Genomic DNA, 20449 nt, shown 5'->3' with positions numbered 1-20449 from the left:
TAGTGAGTAATTTGGAGATTAAAATTAGGGTTTATAGGTATGGGTGTCAGCCTAGAGAGAAAAAGATATGTGGGGTGTGAAAATGTGATTCAAAAATTAGCCCCAAAACACATTAAAACGGGCTTAGGAACGTCATTTCATAAAGTAGAACGTCATTCCAGTAGATTAACAGGAATTAGGAACGGGGTTCCATATTCAATAGCATCGTTCCTTTATTAACCAGGAACGTCATTCCTTAAATAGGAACGTCGTTCCTCAAACTGCCTAGAAATGCTTCCGTTAACATATTTAATCAAGAACGTCGTTCCAAGGGACCAGAATGTTGTTCCTTACCATGAAATTCAGTTTTTCAACATAAAACACAATCTAACCCATTCACAAATTATTTTTGGTCTTTTCTAGTTTACCCAAATGCATGAAATGCAACCTAAATGTTAATGCAAGCTAAGAAAAGACAATATCATACAAGTTTATATGAAATGCGACTAATTGAACTATATACATAATTATGGAAAGTTTTTAACGAGTCTATCACAACACTCAATTCCACTTAAGTTTTCAACGAACTCCGGGGTGGTAAAATTCCCCTCCCTTTGATCTAAGGGAACCACCACCTTGAGAACCATCATTTAGCATTAACAACAACTAATTGTCCATTACCTTAGCTTCATTAATCAACTCCTTAAGAATATGGCACAAAGTTGATACTAGCCCCCAAATCATCCAATGATGTAAACATCTCCGACCCGTTCACATTGCATGGGATGAGGAAAGTCCCGGGAGCCTTTTGGTAGTAGATTTCACTTCTTTAAAATTCCATCACACTCCTTTTTTAGGAAAGTGGTGGATGCTTTTTCGCATTCTCCCTTCTTGGCCAGGAGTGACTTCAAAAATTTCCCATAGCTGGGCATAATCTCGAGCACCTCCGCCAAGGGGATTCTAACATAGATATTCTCATTCTCGATTAGGGTTGACTTACAATCCACATCTTTTAGATGTGTAAGGGGCAATGATTGAGGATACGGGACCAATGATGTGACAACCTGGAAATTTCTGACCAAATTTAAACTTTATCTTCATATGATTTAATATTTTCGACACGATAAGCAAAGGCTGTAATGTTGAAATCTCAAAAACTTTGAACTATGTTCATGTATTCATTTACCTTTCGACTGCTCTCGACGATTCACGAACAATTATGTGTAAATAGATATGTATGAATATATACATATGTGTGATTATTAAATTGAGAAATATTAATGAAACATTAAACGGTTTGATTAATATGAAAATAAGTTACAAAATCTATTATATGAATTGAGAACGTTAACAAGGTATTAGATGAATAATACTTTACATGAACGTAATTATTTCAAGATATTTTTCAACGGAATTAAAAAATAATATCAAATGATTTATTTATCAGATACATTGTATGATTATGAGTCTCTGTTGAAAGGTCCACTTTGATTTAGAAAACCTTTCCTTTTTAATGGTATTCGAAATGATTGGTAAAGTGATTTACAAGTAAGAACAAAAGTGTCAATTAACGGTAACTGGACAAAAGTTAGTAGAGATTCCTGTTTAATTTTCAATGCATGCTTTACAATAACTTTCTCGTGACTCTTGATAAGTTAATTATTTAACTTTCATAAAATTAATAGTAAGAACATGAAATGTAAATGGATGTCGACAAGGTAAGCAAATGGATATGTTGATTTAAAACGATTTCATACGTTTAATTGTCCATTGGATTTAACCCTGCGATTTACGAATAAACTGTAAGTAAAAACTAGAAATCCATTATGACTTATATATTATATAATTTTACTTCATGAAGTGAAAATGTTTTATGATATAACAATTTCTATTATTTAAACCTTTTAATAAAATGATATTGAATATAAGTAGTTTTGGAAAAACTAAACCTTATAGTATTATTTGATTTAGTTTCAAACGTACGAAAACATTTTTATTCTTTCGATATAATAGAATTTGATTATAAAATATTTTTATGGATTTTCAATTATATGAAAATAAAAATAAAGATAAAATAAAGATTTTTAATGGGCACCAAAAGACTATAACATTTCATCTCAAGATCGCAAGTTAAAATGATGGAAATCACTAAGCATGTGCACTTTCACGAGAAAAATCATAACTAAATCATACTGACTCTAAAAAGGGTGATTTCGGTGTCCCGACGTCCGTAACTCAAAAATCTACAACTTTCATGAAGACACCATACGTGGATCGCGTACCTATCTTTGCGAAAAGCGTAATGTTGTGCCAACATATTTTTGTGGCGGCTCACTATTTAACATGTTTTTTATTTATTTTAATATTATATTATATTATTATATTATTTATATACCTATATATATGATCGATCATAATTGTTTTCTAACTACCTATCTCTCACACTCTCTCTATAATTATATTTATTATTATTATTAGTATTATTATTATTATTAGTATTATTATACATAAAATACTACGACGATGTCATGAGCGAGTTATTTCAAAACGGGTTTTTCGAGCGGGATAGAGCTAAGGAAATTATGGGTTATAGCTATGGAGGTTATGGGTATTGCTTGGGGGTTATGATCATGAGTCAAAGGTCAACCTAGTGTTTATCATCTCCGTCATGTTTACGTACCTTTCCTGCAATATTGAATCTCAATATTGATACGTGAGTACTCATAAATTAACTTTTATATATTAATAGTGTATCCCTGACTAGTGCTCGAGTATATAAGATTATGCATGCTTGTACTTTTGATATTGCCATTAGATAGGTTATGTTAAATCCTGAATTAGTTACATATACGGTTGAGATAAGGTATAAGATATGCATGTCGTTGGAAAGTTAGCGAAAAATTAAGAACTTTTCATTTAGATATCGAACGGTTTCGATGAACTAATTAGAAGTTATAGTGAATTGAAGTTTGAATTATTATTAAAAAAAAATGATTATTATTATCGTCGTTATTATCATCGTTCTAGTTTTTATCTAATTATTATTATTACTATTATTTTTATTATTATTATCATTATCAATAAAAAGTATTATCATTAAAAATTATTATTTTATTATTATTACTATCGTTATTATCGTTAAAGTTAAAGTTATAATTAGTATTATTATTATTATCATCATTAAAATAGTTATTAGTATTATCATCATAATATTTATTATCACTAATATTATTATAATTAAAACTAATATTAGTAACACCTAATTATTATGATTACTATTATTATCATTATTATGAATGCGATATAAAAGAGAACTAAAAGCTATTGAACAAATCGATCAGGAAATAATGAGTATGGGTATCATGATGAAATTAAAATATTGTAAGATATTGATTTAAGAGAAAAAATATCGATTTCATTATTTTTATCATTATTATTATTTCTAAAAATATCATTTATATTAAAACTATCATTTTTTACTAAAATATCATGAAATATCATTACTATTATCATTTTAGTATTATTATGATAAAGTAGAGTTATTATCTTATTATTAATATAGTTAATATTAAAAAGTATTGTTATTACTAATATTATCATGATTAGAATTATCAATTTTATTATAATAATTAGTAAATATAAACATTGTTATTATTATAATAATACTTATTATTATTACAAAATAATACTACTTTTACTTATTATTATTATTATCAATATTATTTTATCAAATAGATATGTGATACAAAGATATTTTGACCACACGTAATATAATTACATTAATAATACATACCACTATAATTTTATGATATTAAGTGAATTTTTTAAATTTTATTACTTAAGACATAAAAGTATATTTTTATAATATATAAACTTTAATATAATTTTTATTTATTAACAAATGATTTATATTATTTACTTTAATAAAATTTAATAAATATTTAAATATATAAAATGACTATATTTAAGTTATATAATAATCATGTAGAGATTTTGGAAATCATTTTGGATCAAGTTGACTTTTGCATGTTAGTCTCGAGCATTAGGATTGTGATACACTACAATTTGACCTAAATTGCTAGACAGATATTGACCATCATATAAATATATATACTTAATATAGGTTCCTGAATCCGAGGCCAACCTTGCACTTGTTCAATGACGTCATATGTATTTTCACTACGAAATACAGTATTGTGAGTTTTCATTTGTCTTTTTACCCTTTATATTTTTGGGCTGAGAATACATGCGCAATTTTTATAAATCTTTTACGAAATAGACACAAGTAATCGAAACTACATTATATGGTTGAATTATCGAAATCGAATATGCCCCTTTTTATTAAGTCTGGTAATCTAAGAATTAGGGAACAGACACCCTAATTGACGCGAATCCTAAAGATAGATCTATCGGGCACAACAAGCCCCATCCAAAGTACCGGATGCTTTAGTACTTCGAAATTTATATCATGTCCGATGGAGGATCCCGGAATGATGGGGATATTCTTATATGCATTTTGTGAATGTCGGTTACCAGGTGTTCAATCCATATGAATGATTTTTATCTTTATGTATGGGATGTTTATTTATGAGAAATGGAAATGAAAATCTTGTGGTCTATAAAAATGATGAAAATGAATATTGATGATAAACTAATGAACTCACCAACCTTTTGGTTGACACTTTAAAGCATGTTTATTCTCAGGTATTAAAGAAATCTTCCGCTGTGCATTAGCTCATTTTAGAGATCTTACTAGAGCCATTCATGGCATATTTTGAAAGATATTGCATTCGAGTCATTGAGTTCATCAAGATTATCATTAAGTCAATTATAGTTTGGATATTGGATATTATGAAATGGTATGCATGCCTGTCAATTTTCTATGTAAAGAAAGTTTGTCTTTTAAAAACGAATGCAATGTTTGTAAAGTGTATCATATAGAGGTCAAATACCTCGCGATATAATCAACTATTGTGAAAGGTTTATAATGTATATGAACGGGTCCTTTCAGTTGGTATCAGAGCGGTGGTCTTAGCGAACCAGGTCTGCATTAGTGTGTCTAACTGATAGTCGTTAGGATGCATTAGCGAGTCTGGACTTCGACCGTGTCTGCATGTCAAAAGTTTTGCTTATCATTTTTGTCGGAAATTGCCTACTTATCATTCTTAGTCTAGACACGTCTTAGTGCATTATTTGCATGAATAGTGTATAGATAAAATTCATATCTTAGCGTATCTGTTACTCTAAACTTTTCCTGACATATCTCGTAAATTCCTTCGTAATCTACGAAATCTTTTGCGCTATATATATAGATATTCTATGTAATTAGAATACCATCCGATAGCCGGAAAATCATTTCATATCGAAAAATCCTTTACTCAATCGTACGAAATGAAATTTGTCATTAGTTCAAGTCCCTCGGATTCCGAAATGGAATCCCACTCAAGCTCCGAAAGCAGTGTGATCGGAATGGATCAACCAATCAGTCATCATCTATTCTGGATGAATTGAGGATGCGTTCGTAGCCTTCTTAATCATTGGAGACAAGAAGAAGGTAATCCTTTCCATCCACTACATTGTCCTCTTGGCGAAGAACCTGAAGCACTTACCGACGAACTTGTCCGAAACACCATTTTCTCTCTAATTTCCAGAGTATCTCGTCATGATTATATACTACATCAAATTCTAGATTTTATTTATCCACTCGTCCGAACCGACAATCACCCCGGTGTAATAGAAGAAGTCAACGAGCTTCGCGCTCTGGTAGTGGCTTTGAAGAATATGGTGCAAAGGTTACAAACACCAGCAGCAGCATCAGCAGCATAACTAGTACCATTATCCTCAACTCCAATAATACCATTACCACCCCCAACCACTACTGCCTTATAAACCTCAAACTGCCCCACGAACACCAATGTCATACGCTCTATAAATACCAAGGAATACCAACAAACACGAACGATGAAGTGTTGATTCATAACTTCATTGGAGAAACATTCTAAGATGATTATGTAGTCTCTAAAGTCTTAGAGATTATCTATTCTAGCCCTAACCATAAATTAGTTGAGTGAACCAAAATGATGGAAGGAAGAGTAGAAACCCTGACAAGAATGGTGTGTGATTTACAAGCTAGACTTGATTTACCAACAACATCAACAGTAATGTTAGCATCATCAGCACAGTCAGTGCCGTCAACATCGTCAGAATTAGCAGCACCTAAACATCACAAACTCCGTCAGTTCAAGAATCACTGTGGACATCATTACGAATCAACAACGAGTATATTGTATCAACGAGTTATGAAGTATTAACTCATTTCCACCGAAAGATTTATATGTATATCTTATATATAAATTTTTAAACCATAATAAATCTTTTCGTACTAAGGTATTATGTGTGAATCTTAACTACTCGGTTAATTCAAATTACAAATATGCAATGATGTACGTCTTTCGTCTGCAACTTAACCATCGTTAACTACAATCTCTGTCTCAATTCAATAAATTCCAATTCATAATAAATCAAGTGTATTATTCGAATATATGTTTGATTTTACACTTCCATCATTAATGCACTCGAAACTTTCCAGATAACATCATTCGTACCTTGCGAAGTTCACAAGGATTTCACGAAAACCAACATTATGCATCAACAAATAACGAAGTATTGATTCATAATTTCAATTTCATTGAAGAAATACTCCGCAAAAGTTATGTAATTTCTAAAGTTTTAAGGATTACTCAATTCTAGTTTCAACCGTAAATCAAATGAGTTTAATTTTATATAAACTCATTAAATTTATGTTACATCTGAAGAAAATATGCACATATATATTTTCATAAAGACTGTAATAAAAAAATTCTGTTGTACAAAATATTAATTGTAAATTTTTTTTTCGGGTAGGTAATACCCGGGAGATATATAAATTCACAATTAATATGTTACATTCTCCGAATCTGATTCAGCAGATCATTCATTATACTCCCTACTTTCACAACAATATACATTCTTCTATAGAAATCAAAACAACCATACTCATTCAATTTCAATTACATATTCTGATTTTGAAATCGCAAAAATCAATTCGAAATATAACCAGTATCATCACTCTTAGATTCCTATATCTTTCTAAGTTATACTTTGACTTCAAAACTGTGTTAGAACATCATACGATTATAATATACGTTCAAACCCTCCGAAATTCTTGAAGACACTTCAAATAATGAGCAATCGAGATGATGATCCAACCACATGTTACCCACAGATATACACCTGAAAAACTCTCAAAACCCAAAGCCATAGTTTAACCCGTAAATGTGTCAGACCCTTTGGCATTTATTAGCTAAAATAAATTTTCAATTCTGTTTCAAAATAGACAGTTTTGTCACAGCTCCAGCAAGTCAACTTCGACTTCTCAATCAAAACAGTCTTATTATAACCTCGATAGATACGCTGCCTTTCGCCATCGTTATTGGGGAACCTTTCATATCTCGCCACATTAGTAGTAAACTTATTAACAACTTCACTGATCTTTAATTTTCCGAAAAATCTTTATATTTATCAAAACCCCATCATTTACTCATCTGCATCTTGTAACGAGAATTGCCATACGAATCATCGGGAATTAGCAATCAGTATTTTAAAATCTCGCGACAATCCTAAGCCAACAGTTATATATAACGTCTATCTCATGGACTTATATATTTCGAATGTGAGGTTTCTGAAAAACACCCCAATCTACAATTTAGTTTTCCGAATTTTTGGAAAAACTGAATGAAGTAGCAGAAACCGTAGACAACCTTGACAGTAAAAAGTTTGATGATAAAAGAATAATGTGTTGGCAAAGCTCAGAAAAGAGAAGGTTGGAACTGGAAAACGGATTGAGCAAAGTATGAAGGAAGCTGTGGATAAATCATAAAGAATAAACCTGCCTTCAAAGAATCCAAATGATTCAGTATACGCTGAAGTCATTAATGAATACCTTGCTTCTGACTCTAAATCCTTGCGAACAATATCTTTCATTATCCTCTGATATTGGAAATTCTAAGATATCATCGTATCTTTCATTATAAATATCCTCCATATTTCTGGAGATATTTCCATAATTATTCTTATCATTTACCTCTTCGCGCTGTCTGTATTACATCATAAGAAACTAGTTTAGTATCTAAATTATGAAACTTTCGAGTTTAAAATAGGTATATTTTTGAAGTAGTGTTAGGAACTGAAGCATGAGTTAGTATAATATAATGACACTTGATCAACGTGATTATATTACAGTAAGTCATGCTGAGTTTCTAAAATGGAACATGATGATTCACAGATCATAACGTCATCATGTGCTATGTTACATGACTCTTGTATTCTATTTAACCTCTAAAATATCAAGAAAATATTTTCTTGATGATTCGGTCTTTTTCAGGGTATTCTGGGAATTTAACAAATCAAAATCATGCCATTACCATTTCTTTATTAGAACATTAATAATGTTCATTCCGAAATTCATATCTGCGAATTCTGGATCATTACAAGAGGTGCTTAATCGCAAGAAGAAGAAATGAAAGGACAAAACTCATAAATAGAAATTGGGGTATAAATCGTAGCAAATAAAAGAGAGCATTAACTGGGGATGACAATGGTTATAGAAGACAAAAGTAGGGACATCGAAATATAAGGGAAGATATAAAACCCAACAACAACCCAGAAATTACAAATCGTATATATCGATGCATATAGCAATATAAAGACATAGGAGAACTAAAAACACTATAAAACCAAGGGTATAGTAAAAGTAAATAGACTCTTTCGGAGGCAGATGAAAAAGAAGAAGTACAGATATGAAAGTGAGGAGTATATCAAGAATCAGCACTGGATGAAACATATTGACGAACACTTTACAATATGAGTTGAGGGAGAAAGAATGGAAGGTGTGAGTTCTAAGCAAACAAAGGGGTGGATTTATAAAAAAAATATATATATATATTCGACAGAGCAATCAAAACAGATGATCGTATTTAAAGTGGATCCTAATTTCCTTGATTTCCGAAGAATCAAATCTTATTACGAAGATTTTCTCCAATTCCCTTGAACTCTGGAAATCAATCCGGTCTGTGTCAAAAGGTATGACGAATCTACACTTACTCATTTCGCTCTTTTGTGATAGTTTCACTTGTACTCTACACAAAATCAAATGGTTTTTCTATATTACTCAATGATGATAAAACTCTAATTTTCAGCTTATATGCGTCATGAAAACCTACTTATTGTTAGCCATGACCATCCTAATCAAATTTCGGGACGAAATTTCTTTAACGGGTAGGTATTGTGACAACCCGAAAATTTTCGACCAAATTTAAACTTTATCTTCATATGATTTAATATTTTCGACACGATAAGCAAAGGCTGTAATGTTGAAATCTCAAAAACTTTGAACTATGTTCATGTATTCATTTACCTTTCAACTGCTCTCGACGATTCACGAACAATTATGTGTAAATAGATATGTATGAATATATATACATATGTGTGATTATTAAATTGAGAAATATTAATGAAACATTAAACGGTTTGATTAATATGAAAATAAGTTACGAAATCTATTATATGAATTGAGAACGTTAACAAGGTATTAGATGAATAATACTTTACATGAACGTAATTATTTCAAGATATTTTTCAACAGAATTAAAAGATAATATCAAATGATTTATTTATCAGATACATTGTATGATTATGAGTCTCTGTTGAAAGGTCCACTTTGATTTAGAAAACCTTTCCTTTTTAATGGTATTCGAAATGATTGGTAAAGTGATTTACAAGTAAGAACAAAAGTGTCAATTAACGGTAACTGGACAAAAGTTAGTAGAGATTCCTGTTTAATTTTCAATGCATGCTTTACAATAACTTTCTCGTGACTCTTGATAAGTTAATTATTTAACTTTCATAAAATTAATAGTAAGAACATGAAATGTGAATGGATGTCGACAAGGTAAGCAAATGGATATGTTGATTTAAAACGATTTCATACGTTTAATTGTCCATTGGATTTAACCCTGCGATTTACGAATAAACTGTAAGTAAAAACTAGAAATCCATTATGACTTATATATTATATAATTTTACTTTATGAAGTGAAAATGTTTTATGATATAACAATTTCTATTATTTAAACATTTTAATAAAATGATATTGAATATAAGTAGTTTTGGAAAAACTAAACCTTATAGTATTATTTGATTTAGTTTCAAACGTACGAAAACATTTTTATTCTTTCGATATAATAGAATTTGATTATAAAATATTTTTATGGATTTTCAATGATATGAAAATAAAAATAAAGATAAAATAAAGATTTTTAATGGGCACCAAAAGACTATAACATTTCATCTCAAGATCGCAAGTTAAAATGATGGAAATCACTAAGCATGCACACTTTCACGAGAAAAATCATAACTAAATCATACTGACTCGAAAAAGGGTGATTCCGGTGTCCAGACGTCCATAACTCAAAAATCTACAACTTTCATGAAGACACCATACGCGGATCGCGTACCTATCTACGCGAAACGCGTAATGTTGTGTCGACATATTTTTGTGGCGGCTCACTATTTAACATGTTTTTTATTTATTTTAATATTATATTATATTATTATATTATTTATATACCTATATATATATGATCGATCATAATTGTTTTCTAACTACCTATCTCTCATACTCTCTCTATAATTATATTTATTATTATTAGTATTATTATTATTATTAGTATTATTATACATAAAATACTACGACGATGTCATGAGCGAGTTATTTCAAAACGGGTTTTTTGAGCGGGATAGAGCTAAGGAAATTATGGGTTATAGCTATGGAGGTTATGGGTATTGATTGGGGGTTATGATCATGAGTCAAAGGTCAACCTAGTGTTTATCATCTCCGTCGTGTTTACGTACCTTTCCTGCAATATTGAATCTCAATATTGATACGTGAGTACTCATAAATTAACTTTTATATATTAATAGTTTATCCCTGACTAGTGCTCGAGTATATAGGATTATGCATGCTTGTACTTTTGATATTGCCATTAGATAGGTTATGTTAAATCCTGAATTAGTTACATATGCGGTTGAGATACGGTATAAGATATGCATGTCGTTGGAAAGCTAGCAAAAAATTAAGAACTTTTCATTTGGATATCGAACGGTTTCGATGAACGGATTAGAAGTTATAGTGAATTGAAGTTTGTATTATTATTAAAAAAAATGATTATTATTATCGTCGTTATTATCGTCGTTCTAGTTTTTATCTAATTATTATTATTACTATTATTATTATTATTATTATTATTATTATTATCATTATCAATAAAAAGTATTATCATTAAAAATTATTATTTTATTATTATTACTATCGTTATTATCGTTAAAGTTATAATTAGTATTATTATTATTATCATCATTAAAATAGTTATTAGTATTATCATCATAATATTTATTATCACTAATATTATTATAATTACAACTAATATTAGTAACACCTAATTATTATGATTACTATTATTATCATTATTATGAATGCGATATAAAAGAGAACTAAAAGCTATTGAACAAATCGATCAGGAAATAATGAGTATGGGTATCATGATGAAATTAAAATATTGTAAGATATTGATTTAAGAGAAAAAATATCGATTTCACTATTTTTATCATTATTATTATTTCTAAAAATATCATTTATATTAAAACTATCATTTTTTACTAAAATATCATGAAATATCATTACTATTATCATTTTAGTATTATTATGATAAAGTAGAGTTATTATCTTATTATTAATATAGTTAATATTAAAAAGTATTGTTATTACTAATATTATCATGATTAGAAATATCAATTTTATTATAATAATTAGTAAATATAAACATTGTTATTATTATAATAATACTTATTATTATTACAAAATAATACTACTTTTACTTATTATTATTATTATAAATATTATTTTATCAAATAGATATGTGATACAAAGATATTTTGACCACACGTAATATAATTACATTAATAATACATATCACTATAATTTTTTGATATTAAGTGAATTTTATAAATTTTATTACTTAAGACATAAAAGTATATTTTTATAATATATAAACTTTAATATAATTTTTATTTATTAACAAATGATTTATATTATTTACTTTAATAAAATTTAATAAATAGTTAAATATATAAAATGACTATATTTAAGTTATATAATAATCATGTAGAGATTTTGGAAATCATTTTGGATTAAGTTGACTTTTGCATGTTAGTCTCGAGCATTAGGATTGTGATACACTACAGTTTGACCTAAATTGCTAGACAGATATTGACCATCATATAAATATATATACTTAATATAGGTTCGTGAATCCGAGGCCAACCTTGCACTTGTTCAATGATGTCATATGTATTTTCACTACGAAATACAGTATTGTGAGTTTTCATTTGCCTTTTTACCCTTTATATTTTTGGGCTGAGAATACATGCGCAATTTTTATAAATCTTTTACGAAATAGACACAAGTAATCGAAACTACATTATATGGTTGAATTATCGAAATTGAATATGCCCCTTTTTATTAAGTCTGGTAATCTAAGAATTAGGGAACAGACACCCTAATTGACGCGAATCCTAAAGATATATCTATCGGGCACAACAAGCCCCATCTAAAGTACCGGATGCTTTAGTACTTCAAAATTTATATCATGTCTGATGGAGGATCCCGGAATGATGGGGATATTCTTATATGCATTTTGTGAATGTCGGTTACCAGGTGTTCAATCCATATGAATGATTTTTATCTCTATGTATGAGATGTTTATTTATGAGAAATGGAAATGAAAATCTTGTGGTCTATAAAAATGATGAAAATGAATATTGATGATAAACTAATGAACTCACCAACCTTTTGGTTGACACTTTAAAGCATGTTTATTCTCAGGTATTAAATAAATCTTCCGCTGTGCATTAGCTCATTTTAGAGATCTTACTGGAGCCATTCATGGAATATTTTGAAAGATATTGCATTCGAGTCATTGAGTTCATCAAGATTATCATTAAGTCAATTATAGTTGGATATTGGATATTATGAAATGGTATGCATGCCTATCAATTTTCTATGTAAAGAAAGTTTATCTTTTAAAAACGAATGCAATGTTTGTAAAGTGTATCATATAGAGGTCAAATACCTCGTGATGTAATCAACTATTGTGAATCATTTATAATGTATATGAACGGGTCCTTTCAAATGCCTCATATTTCTCCTTGGTTGATGTAGCAAGAACCTCGAACTCGTTCCTTTGCTCCTTTGCATTTAAACCATTTACTTTTGTTGCCCCTTTGTAAATCTCTTTGTTTAATTCAATCTTCTCAAGATCACTTCCCAATTTCCTGCATGTCGACTCGGTAGCATCCATGGACATCACACTTTTTACCCGATAAGGAATAAACTCCGCTACTTCTGAATCATTTAAAAACTTAAATACCTCAAGCTCCATTTTGTTGATTTCCAATGTTTCATTCATATCAAACTTCTCTTCTTCAACATCGAATGTAAAAACATGAGGGCATTCATGTTTCTCTTCCTCCTTGATCGAAACGATTGAATTTACCTGAGCATAATTAGGATTGGGTGTAGAATTTGATGAACTCGCTTGGTTGTTGTTTTGATTAGGATTGGTGCTCTCGATAGGAATGACTCTTGTGTTGTTGTGGTTTTGGTTTTGGTGAGATCGTTGATTTCTCCCGTTGTTATTGTAATTATTGTTGGGGTTGACTTGTTTGTTTGATGGTAGAGTGCATTGAGGTCTTTCGGAAACTTGGTTTGAAAGTCTTCCAACGGTGCTCACAAGGTTTTGAAATGAGGCTTGTTGGTGTCGTAATCGTTGCTTCAAGAACTCATTCTTCTTGGTTAGAATGCTCCGGTTGTCTCCACCTTCTTTATGTAATTTTGCATCATATCCTCTAGACTCTTTGAAGGTTGGGATTGTTGATTATTTTATTGGTTTTGTTGTGGTTCTTGATTGTAACCTTGGTTATTATATGGTTGACTATAACCTTGGATGTTTTGATAGCTTTGATTGCCTTGGTAACTTGAGTTGGTTTGATTGTTATAAGGTTAGGTGTTATATGGTTGTTGGTTTTGTGATTAAAAGTTGTTGTTTCAGTTTTGGTTATAGTTTGCGTTGTAACCTTGGTTTCGGTTTTGATTGGTAAATCCGGGTGGTGGGTTGTTTTGATTATTGAATAAGACTTGCCTTTGATTAGGGTTGAAGTAGCCTTGGTTATTTTGATAAGACTTGGTGCCTTGGTTTGATGAACCGCCCCGTTGATAATTTTGATTACACACATAGTTGACATGAGCATCGAAACTCACGGGAATATCATCCAAATCAATGTGATTGCATTGGTTGATGTAAGGACAATTCTTTGTGAGGTGAGGATCATCGCACCTTTCACACCCTACTTGCATCGGGATAATTGATTGTTGTAACTTCATCAACTCCTTCCCGTACGATTGGAATTGGTTACTCAAGCTAGCAAGTGTGATTTGACCGTTGTCACTCTCCACTTGTGCGATACTCTTCCTTGGCAAATATCTAGGTGAAGGGTTCCACTCGTGAGTATGAATAGAGATATCTTCCAACAAGGTTTCCGCCGCATTAGGTGACTTATACATAAATACTCCCCCCGCGGATGCATCAATAACTTGTCTTGTCAATAAATTAGTACCCCTATAGAACGTGTTGATGTACTCTTTTTTTGTCAATCCATGTGGTGTACAAGCTCTTAACATCTTCTTAAAATGGATCCATGCATCATATAAAGACTCATCACTTCATTGTGCGAATGCATTAATCTCCCTCCTAAGTCTCTCCGCCTTCGATGGTGGAAAGAAGTGATTGATAAACGTGTCACTTAAATCTTGAAAAGTTCTTATTGAGTCGGAAGGAAAATTTCTTAACCAAGCCTTAGCATCACCTTGCGAAGAAAAGGGGAATGCCCTTAACTTATAAACGTCTTCGGTGACATCTTTGTACTTATATAATTCACAAATATCGTTGAATTGTTGAAGGTGCTTAAAAGGATTCTCCTCCATCAACCCATGAAATTGCACATCTTTGATCATTGTGAAGAAATTACCCTCGACTTTCCAATTATCGGCCCCGATGGGCGGTTTAGTAATGGCGGGAGGCACCACCATTGGTGCAACCAACCTAGCGTTCCACATTGGTATGTCATTTGGATCAACTTGCTCTTGATTAATTGTCGGTGGGTTATTGGGTAGTCCATGACCAAACGGATTACCCTCATTTTGTGGATTAGCTCCTTCCATATCTTTAAAACAAAATGGCAAAATCTCAAAATTTTTCCTTAATACCCTTTCTTCTCTACGCTTGTAAACCCAGTGAACGTGTTTCTCCGGATCAGAAAATGGATGTTCAAACTCTTGATCCATTTGGGATCTCCTTTTCATACACCACGGTATGATCAAGCATATTTTCACGAGGTCAAGGTGAACTTACGCTTGAGTGCATAATAGGGTTTAAGGACTAACTGAGATGACCCGTCCGAATCCATAAGGACGAATACAATAACATATGGTTACATTGCGAGGTTTTGACCTCTATATGATACATTTTTACAAAATTGCATTCGTTTTCAAAAGACAACCTTTCATTACATCGAAAGTTGACAGGTATGCATACTATTTCATAATATCCAAATTATAAATGACCTAATCTGTCATTCACTTAATAATAATCTTTATTGAACTCAACAACTTGAATGCAACGTCTTTTGAAATATGCCATGAATGACTCCAAGTAATATCTCTAAAATGAGCAAATGCACAGCGGAAGATTTCTTTAATACCTGAGAATAAACATGCTTTCAAGTGTCAACTAAAAGGTTGGTGAGTTCATTAGTTTATCGTAATCAATCATTTCTATAATTTTAATAGACCACAAGATTTCATTTATTCAATACTCATACACTCGCAAGTGTTTAAAATTCATTCATATGGATTGAACACCTGGTAACCGACCTTAACAGGATGCATATAGAATATCCCCATCATTCCGGGACTCTCATCGGACATGATAAATCGAAGTACTAAAGCATCCGTAACTCAGATGAGGCTGGTTGGGCCAATAGATCTATCTTTAGGATTCGCGTCAATTGGTGCCAATTATCATAAACACCAATTCTTAGGCTACCAAGCTAAAAAGGGGTATATTCGGTTCGATAATCCAACCATAGAATGTAGTTTCGATCACTTGTGTCTATTTCGTAAAGCATTTATAAAAGCAGCGCATGTATTCTCAGTCCCAAAAATATATATTGCAAAAGCATTTAAGAAGGGAGCAAATGAAACTCACTATACTGTATTTCGTAGTAAAAATACATATGACGGCATTGAACAAGTGCAAGGTTGGCCTCGGATTCATAAGCCTATATTAAGTATGTATATTTATATGTTGATCAATATCTGTTTAACAATTTAGGTCAAGTCATAGTGTATCTCAATCCTAATGCTCGAGGTTATCATGCAAAAATCGACAAAAGTTAATTTGACTCAAAATGATTTCCAAAATTTATATGCGTTTATTATATAACTTAAATATAGTCATTTTATATACATTTAATATATTTATCAAATTTAATTAAAGTAAGTGATAAAAGTCATTTGTTAATAAGAATTTATATTTAAAATTTATATATGATAAAATATACTTTTATATATCTTAAATAATAAAATTTATAAAGTTCACCTAAAAATATAGTGGTATGTAATATTAATGTAATTATATTACGTGTGATAAAAATATCTTTGTATCACATATTTATTTGATAGAATAATATTGGTAATAATAATAATAATAATAAATAAAAGTTGTATTATTTTGTAATAATAATTATTATTCTACTAATAAAAATAACAATATTTATATTTACTAAAAATGATATTAATTATGATAAAATGATAATTTTTATTAATAACAATACTAAAATGATAATAATAATGATATTTTATAATAACACTGATATTTCTTAAAAATAATAACTTTAGTAAAAATTGATAGTTTTAATATTAATAATACTTTTAATAATAATAATAATGATAAAATTAATGAATATGATATTTTTATCTAAATCAATAACTTACAATATTTTTATTTCATCATGATACTTATACTCATTACTTCCTAATCGATTTGTTTAATAGCTTTTAGTACTCTTTTATATCGCATTCATAATAATGATAATAGTAGCAATCATAATAATTAGATGATACTTGATAGTACTCCAAATGAATATATATTTAGGCACAATATCCTTCCAATATGTAAAGCTTTTAGTTGCAATCGTTCTATTTTTATGTAATATTCGTTTAAATAAATAAGTGCGAAGACAAAAGAAGAAAACGACGATTTGAAGATGCAAATGACCAAAAAGCTCAAATGTACAAGATATAATTCAAGTGGTTCAATTTATTGATGAGAGACGTCCAAAAATGATAAGAGTACAAGCCGCAAAACGCAAAGTACAAGATATTAAATAGTACGCAAGGACGTTCGAAAAACTGGAACCGGGACCTAAGCCAACTATCAACGCGCGACGCAACGGAGCTAAAATTATAAGTCAACTATGCACAAGAATATAATATAATATTTAAATAATTATATAAATTATTTATATATTATATATTATATTAAATAACGTCGACAAACTAGTAAACAAAAAATATGTGAGCTGGATCTGACGGCCATGCGATCGCATGGGAAATAGGCATAAAACTCATGCGAGTGCATGAGCCCATGCGAGTGCATGAGATTTGCACTAAAATCTCATGCGACCGCATGAGTTACTGTAGCAGGCCACATTCTATAAATTCGCCAGTTTTCTGTGAGTTTTATACAACTTTTTGAATCTCTCTTTATCTCTATGTAATATATATAATTATAATTTTAATTATAATTAAGATTAATAATAAATTATGGTTTAGTTGGGTTAATGTAAGAAATGTTTTACGGGTTTCAAAGTCGGAATTCTGTCCGTGTAACGCTACGCGATAAATAATCACTGTAAGCTATGTTCGTCCTTTTTAAATTAATGTCTTGTAACTAAGTTATTATTATGCTTATTTAAGCCAAAGTAATCGTGATGTTGGACTAAAAATTAAGATTGGGTTATTGAATTTTGTACCATAATTAAGGTTTGGACAAAAGACCGACACTTGTGGACATTGGACTATGACTATTAATAGATAAGGGGTATTGTCTAATTGAGCGACAACTCATTGGAACCTTTCGAACCTATCTTCAAATTAGTTAATTTAATAATTATTAAAATGATTATGTATGTTCTATTTAGTGACATTTATACGACATCTTTTATGATCATTTAATTAATTACTCGGGTTGGGTAATTGATTATTCATTCTGATCAAGTGGGTAAATTAATATTCATATCTCATTAAAACAGGAGTGGATTACATACAAGGATAATTGGTGTAATTGTTAACAAAATATTAAAACCTTGAATTACGCGCAGTCGATAACCTGGTGTAATTATTAAATAAAGTATTAAAACCTTGTTACAGTTCAAATTCCTAATTAGTTGGAATATTTGACTTCGGAAATAAGGTTAATTTGACGAGCATTTTATAATTATGACCGATGGACAATTATGGACTAAAACCAGATAGGTATCAAATAAATCCAGGACAAAGGACAATTAACCCAGATAAATAAATTAAGATCAAAACGTCAAACATCACGGTTACGGAAGTTTAAATAAGCATAATTGTTTTATTTCATATTTCATCATACCTTTATTTACTGTCATTTTAATTACCGCAATTTATTTTATCGCAATTTAAATTCTGTCATTTATATTATCGTCATTTATCTTTACGCTTTATTTAAAATCGACAAACCGGTCATTAAACGGTAAAAAACCTCCTTTTTATAATAATAATAATAATAATAATAATAATACGACTTATATATATATATATATATATATATAATTATTTAAAAATATAGCGTTAAACTCAGCTAGCTCCCTGTGGAACGAACCGGACTTACTAAAAACTACACTACTCTACGATTAGGTACACTGCCTATAGGTGTTGTAGCAAGGTTTAGGTATATCCACTCTATAAATAAATAAATAACTTTTGTAAAATTGTATCGTATTTAATAATATTTCTTAGTTAAATATAAGCTATTTCGTATACACCTCTACGCACATCAAGTATTTTTGGCGCCGCTGCCGGGGACTCGGCGAAACGCTATATTTTTATGCTATATTTTAGTAAAAATATATTATTTCTTATTTCATAAAAATATTTTGTATTTATAATAAGTGTTAAAAATAATAAAAAGAAAAAAAAATATATAAAAATATAAATATTTTTAAGATTTCATTTAAAATATATAAAATTAAAAAGTATTTTTATTTTTAGTTTTTTAATATAAGTTTGTTTTTATTATTTTGTAAAAATTAAAATCTGAAAAAAAAATAAATAAATAAAAACGGGCCACAATACTGTAGTAGCCCAATAATAGGCCTGGTACCCGAAGCCATGCGATCGCATGGCCCAGGAGCATAAAACTCATGCAACCGCATGAGTGCTTCTGACACGTCTAGTACCTGGTACAGCAGAATTAGGGTTACGTATTATTTATTATTATTATTAATTAATAATCTAATTAGGGTTTAAATGTTTAATTAGTTATTAATATTAGTTTATAATTAGTAATATTAAGTTTTAATATTATTAATTATATAAATTAATACTTTTATAAAATAATAATATAAAAATAATATTTTTATAAAAATAAATAATTTTATCATTTTTTATATTTTTATAAATTGTATCTTTTTAATTGTATAATTCGTTTAAATTGTATATTTTTCGTTCGTAATTAGTTTTAAGACTAGTATTTTGCCGTAGTTATTTTGATTTCTAGATTTTTAGTCTTTGCCGTAAAATCCCTTAAGTGCTTTTTCTTTAGACTAAGTTTTAGGTGCTTTAAAATTTTGCGACGCCGTTTTAAGATTTTAGTACTTTTTAAGTTATTGCCGTTTTGGATATAGAATTCCTTTTAAGCTTTAATTCCTTTAGACGTAACTTTTAATATTTAGTTTTTAGACTTTTTAGTTTCGACGCTTTACTTTCTTATTATTATTTTTTCGACCTTTTATTTTTTGACGTTTTTCGACGCGCTCTTTTTCTTTCTTATTTCTCGACGCTCTAGTTTTTAGGACATAGAATTTTCTATTTCTTCTCTAAAATTTCAAAACGAAAAATTATTTTAAGCGGTTAAATTGATAGACATCCAAAATTTTCTGGTTCGTAGTAATAGTTGGATTTGTTAGTGGCGAGTTGTGGGCTTCCGATTTAAAGGGTCCTGGCTACCTGC

At 29.8% G+C, this 20449-nt stretch overlaps 1 non-coding gene across 1 annotated transcript; it reads left to right on the top strand.

Annotated features, from left to right (window-relative positions):
* The first annotated feature begins 14782 nt into the window (after positions 1 to 14782).
* Positions 14783 to 14889, top strand: LOC139878982 (small nucleolar RNA R71). The gene has a single exon (XR_011769840.1). It is a non-coding gene; the product is annotated as a small nucleolar RNA R71 (small nucleolar RNA).
* Positions 14890 to 20449: the final 5560 nt, after the last annotated feature.

This window comes from Rutidosis leptorrhynchoides, chromosome 11, assembly GCF_046630445.1.
Source record: "Rutidosis leptorrhynchoides isolate AG116_Rl617_1_P2 chromosome 11, CSIRO_AGI_Rlap_v1, whole genome shotgun sequence".
Lineage (NCBI taxonomy): Eukaryota > Viridiplantae > Streptophyta > Magnoliopsida > Asterales > Asteraceae > Rutidosis > Rutidosis leptorrhynchoides.
Note: the sequence above shows the minus strand (reverse complement) of the source record. Positions and strands in the feature narration are given on the sequence as shown.